Here is a 13,332-nt window from a genome sequence, read left to right as displayed (position 1 = left end):
GGGGGAACGTTGCTCCCCGCATGGGCCGAATGGCACGACTGGGTTAGGGCAGAGAAGGCCCTAGGAGGCCTTCAGGGTGCTGCCCCAGCATAGCAGTGCTCAGGCAAAGGCACTCTGCTTTCTGTAGGCTGGACGCACCCTGGAGTCTCTGCTTGAGGCAGAGAGAGCTCAGCAGGGTGAGCCTTGGCTGAAGGCAAAGCAGAGAGTTTTTCGGTGGAGCGATGGCACCATCTGCTGGCTGACAAGCATGGGAGCAGCCTCACTCCAAAGGAGTTCCTGAGGCCCTTTCCAAGCAGGAGGCACTCTGGCTGCACAAGCTAGAGAGTCCTGCTTAGGACTTCCCTCTGGCAACAGAGGGCCTGTGGGTGGGAAGGGGCTCGGAAGCCACAGGGGAGGCTTTGGGCCCCCAGTGCTCTGCGATGGAAAACGCTGCAGGCCCCAGCATCCACGAACTCCTCCAAGGCTTGGCAGTGGGAAAGCTGTCCACAGCCGAAGGCTCCCTGCCAAGTGCTGCAGGCCTTTCTGCGTGGCTCAGCGGCAGCTTCCTTGCAGGCTGCTGGGCCAGGGGCGTGTGTGCCCTGGTCCGGAGTGCTGGAGGAGGAGCTCCTAGCAAGGGGAGCGCAAGCCCCTTGTTTCCTTGGCGTAGACTGGCCTGTGCACACAGAGGCCTGCCAGCAGTGAAGACAGTGCAGGCAGCAAGGGGGGGTGGCAGGCAGCGAAGAGGCGGCAGGAGTCCTGCTTGCAAGTGGGGTCATGACTGTTCGGTGCTCAGGCCCCAGTGGCCACGTGCACACACAGCCTCTGGACCCGCAGCTTCCCAGCAGTGCAAGAGACACACAGGCAACACCCTGGGGCCTGCTCGAATGAACTGTGCTCTGTCGAGGTCCTGCTGGCTGGCAGGGGCCTAGGCCAGCACAGGCCCTAGGGAGGCCTGGCTGAGCCTGGGATGGGTCCCAAACTAGCAGTGCCCAGGGAAAGCCTGGGACTGGAGGCCAGGCTACAGGCTCATTCCAGCTTGAGCCTGGTGCCCAGAGCCTTCAGCTGGGACTTGCAGGGGGAATGCTCAGCACAGTGGCTTTGGCCTGCCCTCCACGTTCCTCACTCGGGCCGTTCTGCCTGTGAGACCCACACTCCCTAGTAGTGTGTTCCTGAGGCAGTTGGACAGTTGGGGAAGGGGAGGCTCTCCCAGCATGGGAGGTCTGCCTAGAACATTGCTCTGTGTCCAAAGAGGATTCCCTGCACCTCCGGCACTGGGGAGAGATTTTGTGCACACAGGAGACCCCTGGCACACGCAGTGTTTCCCCACGGAAAGCAGTGTGAGAAGGAGCCCCTGCCAGGGAAGCAGGGCACTCTCCCATAGAAGCCCTCCATGCTGCAGGCTGCCATGGACTCAGCTACAGGCCTTTGTGGCTGGAGAGCCTACAGCTCCTCTGGAGGCTCTGGGTCAGTGTGCACTCCCCTTCGAGGAAACGAGGCCGTGTGGGATGATTCCCTGCCCAAGAATGGCAAGCAGCCTGCTCCTTCCAATGAGACGCACGTGTGGTGTGAGAGGCTTGGCAGCAGAGAAGAAGCAAGAGGGGCAGCCAGACAGGGCATGTGCATGCAGCTTGAAGGCCCCAGATCTCCTCCATCCCAACCAGGGAATGCCGGCTCTGCCCGCCAGGCCCCATTCACAGGAGGGCACCCAGCTTCAGGATCTGCCCTTTCCCAGCCGTGAAAGCACACCCAGGCCACACGCTGAGCCCTGCCAAGGGGGAACGTTGCTCCCCGCATGGGCCGAATGGCACGACTGGGTTAGGGCAGAGAAGGCCCTAGGAGGCCTTCAGGGTGCTGCCCCAGCATAGCAGTGCTCAGGCAAAGGCACTCTGCTTTCTGTAGGCTGGACGCACCCTGGAGTCTCTGCTTGAGGCAGAGAGAGCTCAGCAGGGCGAGCCTTGGCTGAAGGCAAAGCAGAGAGTTTTTCGGTGGAGCGATGGCACCATCTGCTGGCTGACAAGCATGGGAGCAGCCTCACTCCAAAGGAGTTCCTGAGGCCCTTTCCAAGCAGGAGGCACTCTGGCTGCACAAGCTAGAGAGTCCTGCTTAGGACTTCCCTCTGGCAACAGAGTGGGTGCCAAGGGCCTGTGGGTGGGAAGGGGCTCGGAAGCCACAGGGGAGGCTTTGGGCCCCCAGTGCTCTGCGATGGAAAACGCTGCAGGCCCCAGCATCCACGAACTCCTCCAAGGCTTGGCAGTGGGAAAGCTGTCCACAGCCGAAGGCTCCCTGCCAAGTGCTGCAGGCCTTTCTGCGTGGCTCAGCGGCAGCTTCCTTGCAGGCTGCTGGGCCAGGGGCGTGTGTGCCCTGGTCCGGAGTGCTGGAGGAGGAGCTCCTAGCAAGGGGAGCGCAAGCCCCTTGTTTCCTTGGCGTAGACTGGCCTGTGCACACAGAGGCCTGCCAGCAGTGAAGACAGTGCAGGCAGCAAGGGGGGGGTGGCAGGCAGCGAAGAGGCGGCAGGAGTCCTGCTTGCAAGTGGGGTCATGACTGTTCGGTGCTCAGGCCCCAGTGGCCACGTGCACACACAGCCTCTGGACCCGCAGCTTCCCAGCAGTGCAAGAGACACACAGGCAACACCCTGGGGCCTGCTCGAATGAACTGTGCTCTGTCGAGGTCCTGCTGGCTGGCAGGGGCCTAGGCCAGCACAGGCCCTAGGGAGGCCTGGCTGAGCCTGGGATGGGTCCCAAACTAGCAGTGCCCAGGGAAAGCCTGGGACTGGAGGCCAGGCTACAGGCTCATTCCAGCTTGAGCCTGGTGCCCAGAGCCTTCAGCTGGGACTTGCAGGGGGAATGCTCAGCACAGTGGCTTTGGCCTGCCATCCACGTTCCTCACTCGGGCCGTTCTGCCTGTGAGACCCACACTCCCTAGTAGTGTGTTCCTGAGGCAGTTGGACAGTTGGGGAAGGGGAGGCTCTCCCAGCATGGGAGGTCTGCCTAGAACATTGCTCTGTGTCCAAAGAGGATTCCCTGCACCTCCGGCACTGGGGAGAGATTTTGTGCACACAGGAGACCCCTGGCACACGCAGTGTTTCCCCACGGAAAGCAGTGTGAGAAGGAGCCCCTGCCAGGGAAGCAGGGCACTCTCCCATAGAAGCCCTCCATGCTGCAGGCTGCCATGGACTCAGCTACAGGCCTTTGTGGCTGGAGAGCCTACAGCTCCTCTGGAGGCTCTGGGTCAGTGTGCACTCCCCTTCGAGGAAACGAGGCCGTGTGGGATGATTCCCTGCCCAAGAATGGCAAGCAGCCTGCTCCTTCCAATGAGACGCACGTGTGGTGTGAGAGGCTTGGCAGCAGAGAAGAAGCAAGAGGGGCAGCCAGACAGGGCATGTGCATGCAGCTTGAAGGCCCCAGATCTCCTACATCCCAACCAGGGAATGCCGGCTCTGCCCGCCAGGCCCCATTCACAGGAGGGCACCCAGCTTCAGGATCTGCCCTTTCCCAGCCGTGAAAGCACACCCAGGCCACACGCTGAGCCCTGCCAAGGGGGAACGTTGCTCCCCGCATGGGCCGAATGGCACGACTGGGTTAGGGCAGAGAAGGCCCTAGGAGGCCTTCAGGGTGCTGCCCCAGCATAGCAGTGCTCAGGCAAAGGCACTCTGCTTTCTGTAGGCTGGACGCACCCTGGAGTCTCTGCTTGAGGCAGAGAGAGCTCAGCAGGGCGAGCCTTGGCTGAAGGCAAAGCAGAGAGTTTTTCGGTGGAGCGATGGCACCATCTGCTGGCTGACAAGCATGGGAGCAGCCTCACTCCAAAGGAGTTCCTGAGGCCCTTTCCAAGCAGGAGGCACTCTGGCTGCACAAGCTAGAGAGTCCTGCCTAGGACTTCCCTCTGGCAACAGAGTGGGTGCCAAGGGCCTGTGGGTGGGAAGGGGCTCGGAAGCCACAGGGGAGGCTTTGGGCCCCCAGTGCTCTGCGATGGAAAACGCTGCAGGCCCCAGCATCCACGAACTCCTCCAAGGCTTGGCAGTGGGAAAGCTGTCCACAGCCGAAGGCTCCCTGCCAAGTGCTGCAGGCCTTTCTGCGTGGCTCAGCGGCAGCTTCCTTGCAGGCTGCTGGGCCAGGGGCGTGTGTGCCCTGGTCCGGAGTGCTGGAGGAGGAGCTCCTAGCAAGGGGAGCGCAAGCCCCTTGTTTCCTTGGCGTAGACTGGCCTGTGCACACAGAGGCCTGCCAGCAGTGAAGACAGTGCAGGCAGCAAGGGGGGGTGGCAGGCAGCGAAGAGGCGGCAGGAGTCCTGCTTGCAAGTGGGGTCATGACTGTTCGGTGCTCAGGCCCCAGTGGCCACGTGCACACACAGCCTCTGGACCCGCAGCTTCCCAGCAGTGCAAGAGACACACAGGCAACACCCTGGGGCCTGCTCGAATGAACTGTGCTCTGTCGAGGTCCTGCTGGCTGGCAGGGGCCTAGGCCAGCACAGGCCCTAGGGAGGCCTGGCTGAGCCTGGGATGGGTCCCAAACTAGCAGTGCCCAGGGAAAGCCTGGGACTGGAGGCCAGGCTACAGGCTCATTCCAGCTTGAGCCTGGTGCCCAGAGCCTTCAGCTGGGACTTGCAGGGGGAATGCTCAGCACAGTGGCTTTGGCCTGCCCTCCACGTTCCTCACTCGGGCCGTTCTGCCTGTGAGACCCACACTCCCTAGTAGTGTGTTCCTGAGGCAGTTGGACAGTTGGGGAAGGGGAGGCTCTCCCAGCATGGGAGGTCTGCCTAGAACATTGCTCTGTGTCCAAAGAGGATTCCCTGCACCTCCGGCACTGGGGAGAGATTTTGTGCACACAGGAGACCCCTGGCACACGCAGTGTTTCCCCACGGAAAGCAGTGTGAGAAGGAGCCCCTGCCAGGGAAGCAGGGCACTCTCCCATAGAAGCCCTCCATGCTGCAGGCTGCCATGGACTCAGCTACAGGCCTTTGTGGCTGGAGAGCCTACAGCTCCTCTGGAGGCTCTGGGTCAGTGTGCACTCCCCTTCGAGGAAACGAGGCCGTGTGGGATGATTCCCTGCCCAAGAATGGCAAGCAGCCTGCTCCTTCCAATGAGACGCACGTGTGGTGTGAGAGGCTTGGCAGCAGAGAAGAAGCAAGAGGGGCAGCCAGACAGGGCATGTGCATGCAGCTTGAAGGCCCCAGATCTCCTCCATCCCAACCAGGGAATGCCGGCTCTGCCCGCCAGGCCCCATTCACAGGAGGGCACCCAGCTTCAGGATCTGCCCTTTCCCAGCCGTGAAAGCACACCCAGGCCACACGCTGAGCCCTGCCAAGGGGGAACGTTGCTCCCCGCATGGGCCGAATGGCACGACTGGGTTAGGGCAGAGAAGGCCCTAGGAGGCCTTCAGGGTGCTGCCCCAGCATAGCAGTGCTCAGGCAAAGGCACTCTGCTTTCTGTAGGCTGGACGCACCCTGGAGTCTCTGCTTGAGGCAGAGAGAGCTCAGCAGGGCGAGCCTTGGCTGAAGGCAAAGCAGAGAGTTTTTCGGTGGAGCGATGGCACCATCTGCTGGCTGACAAGCATGGGAGCAGCCTCACTCCAAAGGAGTTCCTGAGGCCCTTTCCAAGCAGGAGGCACTCTGGCTGCACAAGCTAGAGAGTCCTGCTTAGGACTTCCCTCTGGCAACAGAGTGGGTGCCAAGGGCCTGTGGGTGGGAAGGGGCTCGGAAGCCACAGGGGAGGCTTTGGGCCCCCAGTGCTCTGCGATGGAAAACGCTGCAGGCCCCAGCATCCACGAACTCCTCCAAGGCTTGGCAGTGGGAAAGCTGTCCACAGCCGAAGGCTCCCTGCCAAGTGCTGCAGGCCTTTCTGCGTGGCTCAGCGGCAGCTTCCTTGCAGGCTGCTGGGCCAGGGGCGTGTGTGCCCTGGTCCGGAGTGCTGGAGGAGGAGCTCCTAGCAAGGGGAGCGCAAGCCCCTTGTTTCCTTGGCGTAGACTGGCCTGTGCACACAGAGGCCTGCCAGCAGTGAAGACAGTGCAGGCAGCAAGGGGGGGTGGCAGGCAGCGAAGAGGCGGCAGGAGTCCTGCTTGCAAGTGGGGTCATGACTGTTCGGTGCTCAGGCCCCAGTGGCCACGTGCACACACAGCCTCTGGACCCGCAGCTTCCCAGCAGTGCAAGAGACACACAGGCAACACCCTGGGGCCTGCTCGAATGAACTGTGCTCTGTCGAGGTCCTGCTGGCTGGCAGGGGCCTAGGCCAGCACAGGCCCTAGGGAGGCCTGGCTGAGCCTGGGATGGGTCCCAAACTAGCAGTGCCCAGGGAAAGCCTGGGACTGGAGGCCAGGCTACAGGCTCATTCCAGCTTGAGCCTGGTGCCCAGAGCCTTCAGCTGGGACTTGCAGGGGGAATGCTCAGCACAGTGGCTTTGGCCTGCCCTCCACGTTCCTCACTCGGGCCGTTCTGCCTGTGAGACCCACACTCCCTAGTAGTGTGTTCCTGAGGCAGTTGGACAGTTGGGGAAGGGGAGGCTCTCCCAGCATGGGAGGTCTGCCTAGAACATTGCTCTGTGTCCAAAGAGGATTCCCTGCACCTCCGGCACTGGGGAGAGATTTTGTGCACACAGGAGACCCCTGGCACACGCAGTGTTTCCCCACGGAAAGCAGTGTGAGAAGGAGCCCCTGCCAGGGAAGCAGGGCACTCTCCCATAGAAGCCCTCCATGCTGCAGGCTGCCATGGACTCAGCTACAGGCCTTTGTGGCTGGAGAGCCTACAGCTCCTCTGGAGGCTCTGGGTCAGTGTGCACTCCCCTTCGAGGAAACGAGGCCGTGTGGGATGATTCCCTGCCCAAGAATGGCAAGCAGCCTGCTCCTTCCAATGAGACGCACGTGTGGTGTGAGAGGCTTGGCAGCAGAGAAGAAGCAAGAGGGGCAGCCAGACAGGGCATGTGCATGCAGCTGGAAGGCCCCAGATCTCCTACATCCCAACCAGGGAATGCCGGCTCTGCCCGCCAGGCCCCATTCACAGGAGGGCACCCAGCTTCAGGATCTGCCCTTTCCCAGCCGTGAAAGCACACCCAGGCCACACGCTGAGCCCTGCCAAGGGGGAACGTTGCTCCCCGCATGGGCCGAATGGCACGACTGGGTTAGGGCAGAGAAGGCCCTAGGAGGCCTTCAGGGTGCTGCCCCAGCATAGCAGTGCTCAGGCAAAGGCACTCTGCTTTCTGTAGGCTGGACGCACCCTGGAGTCTCTGCTTGAGGCAGAGAGAGCTCAGCAGGGCGAGCCTTGGCTGAAGGCAAAGCAGAGAGTTTTTCGGTGGAGCGATGGCACCATCTGCTGGCTGACAAGCATGGGAGCAGCCTCACTCCAAAGGAGTTCCTGAGGCCCTTTCCAAGCAGGAGGCACTCTGGCTGCACAAGCTAGAGAGTCCTGCTTAGGACTTCCCTCTGGCAACAGAGTGGGTGCCAAGGGCCTGTGGGTGGGAAGGGGCTCGGAAGCCACAGGGGAGGCTTTGGGCCCCCAGTGCTCTGCGATGGAAAACGCTGCAGGCCCCAGCATCCACGAACTCCTCCAAGGCTTGGCAGTGGGAAAGCTGTCCACAGCCGAAGGCTCCCTGCCAAGTGCTGCAGGCCTTTCTGCGTGGCTCAGCGGCAGCTTCCTTGCAGGCTGCTGGGCCAGGGGCGTGTGTGCCCTGGTCCGGAGTGCTGGAGGAGGAGCTCCTAGCAAGGGGAGCGCAAGCCCCTTGTTTCCTTGGCGTAGACTGGCCTGTGCACACAGAGGCCTGCCAGCAGTGAAGACAGTGCAGGCAGCAAGGGGGGGTGGCAGGCAGCGAAGAGGCGGCAGGAGTCCTGCTTGCAAGTGGGGTCATGACTGTTCGGTGCTCAGGCCCCAGTGGCCACGTGCACACACAGCCTCTGGACCCGCAGCTTCCCAGCAGTGCAAGAGACACACAGGCAACACCCTGGGGCCTGCTCGAATGAACTGTGCTCTGTCGAGGTCCTGCTGGCTGGCAGGGGCCTAGGCCAGCACAGGCCCTAGGGAGGCCTGGCTGAGCCTGGGATGGGTCCCAAACTAGCAGTGCCCAGGGAAAGCCTGGGACTGGAGGCCAGGCTACAGGCTCATTCCAGCTTGAGCCTGGTGCCCAGAGCCTTCAGCTGGGACTTGCAGGGGGAATGCTCAGCACAGTGGCTTTGGCCTGCCCTCCACGTTCCTCACTCGGGCCGTTCTGCCTGTGAGACCCACACTCCCTAGTAGTGTGTTCCTGAGGCAGTTGGACAGTTGGGGAAGGGGAGGCTCTCCCAGCATGGGAGGTCTGCCTAGAACATTGCTCTGTGTCCAAAGAGGATTCCCTGCACCTCCGGCACTGGGGAGAGATTTTGTGCACACAGGAGACCCCTGGCACACGCAGTGTTTCCCCACGGAAAGCAGTGTGAGAAGGAGCCCCTGCCAGGGAAGCAGGGCACTCTCCCATAGAAGCCCTCCATGCTGCAGGCTGCCATGGACTCAGCTACAGGCCTTTGTGGCTGGAGAGCCTACAGCTCCTCTGGAGGCTCTGGGTCAGTGTGCACTCCCCTTCGAGGAAACGAGGCCGTGTGGGATGATTCCCTGCCCAAGAATGGCAAGCAGCCTGCTCCTTCCAATGAGACGCACGTGTGGTGTGAGAGGCTTGGCAGCAGAGAAGAAGCAAGAGGGGCAGCCAGACAGGGCATGTGCATGCAGCTGGAAGGCCCCAGATCTCCTACATCCCAACCAGGGAATGCCGGCTCTGCCCGCCAGGCCCCATTCACAGGAGGGCACCCAGCTTCAGGATCTGCCCTTTCCCAGCCGTGAAAGCACACCCAGGCCACACGCTGAGCCCTGCCAAGGGGGAACGTTGCTCCCCGCATGGGCCGAATGGCACGACTGGGTTAGGGCAGAGAAGGCCCTAGGAGGCCTTCAGGGTGCTGCCCCAGCATAGCAGTGCTCAGGCAAAGGCACTCTGCTTTCTGTAGGCTGGACGCACCCTGGAGTCTCTGCTTGAGGCAGAGAGAGCTCAGCAGGGCGAGCCTTGGCTGAAGGCAAAGCAGAGAGTTTTTCGGTGGAGCGATGGCACCATCTGCTGGCTGACAAGCATGGGAGCAGCCTCACTCCAAAGGAGTTCCTGAGGCCCTTTCCAAGCAGGAGGCACTCTGGCTGCACAAGCTAGAGAGTCCTGCTTAGGACTTCCCTCTGGCAACAGAGTGGGTGCCAAGGGCCTGTGGGTGGGAAGGGGCTCGGAAGCCACAGGGGAGGCTTTGGGCCCCCAGTGCTCTGCGATGGAAAACGCTGCAGGCCCCAGCATCCACGAACTCCTCCAAGGCTTGGCAGTGGGAAAGCTGTCCACAGCCGAAGGCTCCCTGCCAAGTGCTGCAGGCCTTTCTGCGTGGCTCAGCGGCAGCTTCCTTGCAGGCTGCTGGGCCAGGGGCGTGTGTGCCCTGGTCCGGAGTGCTGGAGGAGGAGCTCCTAGCAAGGGGAGCGCAAGCCCCTTGTTTCCTTGGCGTAGACTGGCCTGTGCACACAGAGGCCTGCCAGCAGTGAAGACAGTGCAGGCAGCAAGGGGGGTGGCAGGCAGCGAAGAGGCGGCAGGAGTCCTGGCTTGCAAGTGGGGTCATGACTGTTCGGTGCTCAGGCCCCAGTGGCCACGTGCACACACAGCCTCTGGACCCGCAGCTTCCCAGCAGTGCAAGAGACACACAGGCAACACCCTGGGGCCTGCTCGAATGAACTGTGCTCTGTCGAGGTCCTGCTGGCTGGCAGGGGCCTAGGCCAGCACAGGCCCTAGGGAGGCCTGGCTGAGCCTGGGATGGGTCCCAAACTAGCAGTGCCCAGGGAAAGCCTGGGACTGGAGGCCAGGCTACAGGCTCATTCCAGCTTGAGCCTGGTGCCCAGAGCCTTCAGCTGGGACTTGCAGGGGGAATGCTCAGCACAGTGGCTTTGGCCTGCCCTCCACGTTCCTCACTCGGGCCGTTCTGCCTGTGAGACCCACACTCCCTAGTAGTGTGTTCCTGAGGCAGTTGGACAGTTGGGGAAGGGGAGGCTCTCCCAGCATGGGAGGTCTGCCTAGAACATTGCTCTGTGTCCAAAGAGGATTCCCTGCACCTCCGGCACTGGGGAGAGATTTTGTGCACACAGGAGACCCCTGGCACACGCAGTGTTTCCCCACGGAAAGCAGTGTGAGAAGGAGCCCCTGCCAGGGAAGCAGGGCACTCTCCCATAGAAGCCCTCCATGCTGCAGGCTGCCATGGACTCAGCTACAGGCCTTTGTGGCTGGAGAGCCTACAGCTCCTCTGGAGGCTCTGGGTCAGTGTGCACTCCCCTTCGAGGAAACGAGGCCGTGTGGGATGATTCCCTGCCCAAGAATGGCAAGCAGCCTGCTCCTTCCAATGAGACGCACGTGTGGTGTGAGAGGCTTGGCAGCAGAGAAGAAGCAAGAGGGGCAGCCAGACAGGGCATGTGCATGCAGCTGGAAGGCCCCAGATCTCCTACATCCCAACCAGGGAATGCCGGCTCTGCCCGCCAGGCCCCATTCACAGGAGGGCACCCAGCTTCAGGATCTGCCCTTTCCCAGCCGTGAAAGCACACCCAGGCCACACGCTGAGCCCTGCCAAGGGGGAACGTTGCTCCCCGCATGGGCCGAATGGCACGACTGGGTTAGGGCAGAGAAGGCCCTAGGAGGCCTTCAGGGTGCTGCCCCAGCATAGCAGTGCTCAGGCAAAGGCACTCTGCTTTCTGTAGGCTGGACGCACCCTGGAGTCTCTGCTTGAGGCAGAGAGAGCTCAGCAGGGCGAGCCTTGGCTGAAGGCAAAGCAGAGAGTTTTTCGGTGGAGCGATGGCACCATCTGCTGGCTGACAAGCATGGGAGCAGCCTCACTCCAAAGGAGTTCCTGAGGCCCTTTCCAAGCAGGAGGCACTCTGGCTGCACAAGCTAGAGAGTCCTGCTTAGGACTTCCCTCTGGCAACAGAGTGGGTGCCAAGGGCCTGTGGGTGGGAAGGGGCTCGGAAGCCACAGGGGAGGCTTTGGGCCCCCAGTGCTCTGCGATGGAAAACGCTGCAGGCCCCAGCATCCACGAACTCCTCCAAGGCTTGGCAGTGGGAAAGCTGTCCACAGCCGAAGGCTCCCTGCCAAGTGCTGCAGGCCTTTCTGCGTGGCTCAGCGGCAGCTTCCTTGCAGGCTGCTGGGCCAGGGGCGTGTGTGCCCTGGTCCGGAGTGCTGGAGGAGGAGCTCCTAGCAAGGGGAGCGCAAGCCCCTTGTTTCCTTGGCGTAGACTGGCCTGTGCACACAGAGGCCTGCCAGCAGTGAAGACAGTGCAGGCAGCAAGGGGGGGTGGCAGGCAGCGAAGAGGCGGCAGGAGTCCTGCTTGCAAGTGGGGTCATGACTGTTCGGTGCTCAGGCCCCAGTGGCCACGTGCACACACAGCCTCTGGACCCGCAGCTTCCCAGCAGTGCAAGAGACACACAGGCAACACCCTGGGGCCTGCTCGAATGAACTGTGCTCTGTCGAGGTCCTGCTGGCTGGCAGGGGCCTAGGCCAGCACAGGCCCTAGGGAGGCCTGGCTGAGCCTGGGATGGGTCCCCAAACTAGCAGTGCCCAGGGAAAGCCTGGGACTGGAGGCCAGGCTACAGGCTCATTCCAGCTTGAGCCTGGTGCCCAGAGCCTTCAGCTGGGACTTGCAGGGGGGAATGCTCAGCACAGTGGCTTTGGCCTGCCCTCCACGTTCCTCACTCGGGCCGTTCTGCCTGTGAGACCCACACTCCCTAGTAGTGTGTTCCTGAGGCAGTTGGACAGTTGGGGAAGGGGAGGCTCTCCCAGCATGGGAGGTCTGCCTAGAACATTGCTCTGTGTCCAAAGAGGATTCCCTGCACCTCCGGCACTGGGGAGAGATTTTGTGCACACAGGAGACCCCTGGCACACGCAGTGTTTCCCCACGGAAAGCAGTGTGAGAAGGAGCCCCTGCCAGGGAAGCAGGGCACTCTCCCATAGAAGCCCTCCATGCTGCAGGCTGCCATGGACTCAGCTACAGGCCTTTGTGGCTGGAGAGCCTACAGCTCCTCTGGAGGCTCTGGGTCAGTGTGCACTCCCCTTCGAGGAAACGAGGCCGTGTGGGATGATTCCCTGCCCAAGAATGGCAAGCAGCCTGCTCCTTCCAATGAGACGCACGTGTGGTGTGAGAGGCTTGGCAGCAGAGAAGAAGCAAGAGGGGCAGCCAGACAGGGCATGTGCATGCAGCTGGAAGGCCCCAGATCTCCTACATCCCAACCAGGGAATGCCGGCTCTGCCCGCCAGGCCCCATTCACAGGAGGGCACCCAGCTTCAGGATCTGCCCTTTCCCAGCCGTGAAAGCACACCCAGGCCACACGCTGAGCCCTGCCAAGGGGGAACGTTGCTCCCCGCATGGGCCGAATGGCACGACTGGGTTAGGGCAGAGAAGGCCCTAGGAGGCCTTCAGGGTGCTGCCCCAGCATAGCAGTGCTCAGGCAAAGGCACTCTGCTTTCTGTAGGCTGGACGCACCCTGGAGTCTCTGCTTGAGGCAGAGAGAGCTCAGCAGGGCGAGCCTTGGCTGAAGGCAAAGCAGAGAGTTTTTCGGTTGGAGCGATGGCACCATCTGCTGGCTGACAAGCATGGGAGCAGCCTCACTCCAAAGGAGTTCCTGAGGCCCTTTCCAAGCAGGAGGCACTCTGGCTGCACAAGCTAGAGAGTCCTGCTTAGGACTTCCCTCTGGCAACAGAGTGGGTGCCAAGGGCCTGTGGGTGGGAAGGGGCTCGGAAGCCACAGGGGAGGCTTTGGGCCCCCAGTGCTCTGCGATGGAAAACGCTGCAGGCCCCAGCATCCACGAACTCCTCCAAGGCTTGGCAGTGGGAAAGCTGTCCACAGCCGAAGGCTCCCTGCCAAGTGCTGCAGGCCTTTCTGCGTGGCTCAGCGGCAGCTTCCTTGCAGGCTGCTGGGCCAGGGGCGTGTGTGCCCTGGTCCGGAGTGCTGGAGGAGGAGCTCCTAGCAAGGGGAGCGCAAGCCCCTTGTTTCCTTGGCGTAGACTGGCCTGTGCACACAGAGGCCTGCCAGCAGTGAAGACAGTGCAGGCAGCAAGGGGGGGTGGCAGGCAGCGAAGAGGCGGCAGGAGTCCTGCTTGCAAGTGGGGTCATGACTGTTCGGTGCTCAGGCCCCAGTGGCCACGTGCACACACAGCCTCTGGACCCGCAGCTTCCCAGCAGTGCAAGAGACACACAGGCAACACCCTGGGGCCTGCTCGAATGAACTGTGCTCTGTCGAGGTCCTGCTGGCTGGCAGGGGCCTAGGCCAGCACAGGCCCTAGGGAGGCCTGGCTGAGCCTGGGATGGGTCCCAAACTAGCAGTGCCCAGGGAAAGCCTGGGACTGGAGGCA

This window comes from Hippopotamus amphibius, chromosome 1 (genome assembly GCF_030028045.1).
Source record: "Hippopotamus amphibius kiboko isolate mHipAmp2 chromosome 1, mHipAmp2.hap2, whole genome shotgun sequence".
NCBI classification, from domain to species: Eukaryota; Metazoa; Chordata; class Mammalia; order Artiodactyla; family Hippopotamidae; genus Hippopotamus; species Hippopotamus amphibius.
Note: the sequence above shows the minus strand (reverse complement) of the source record.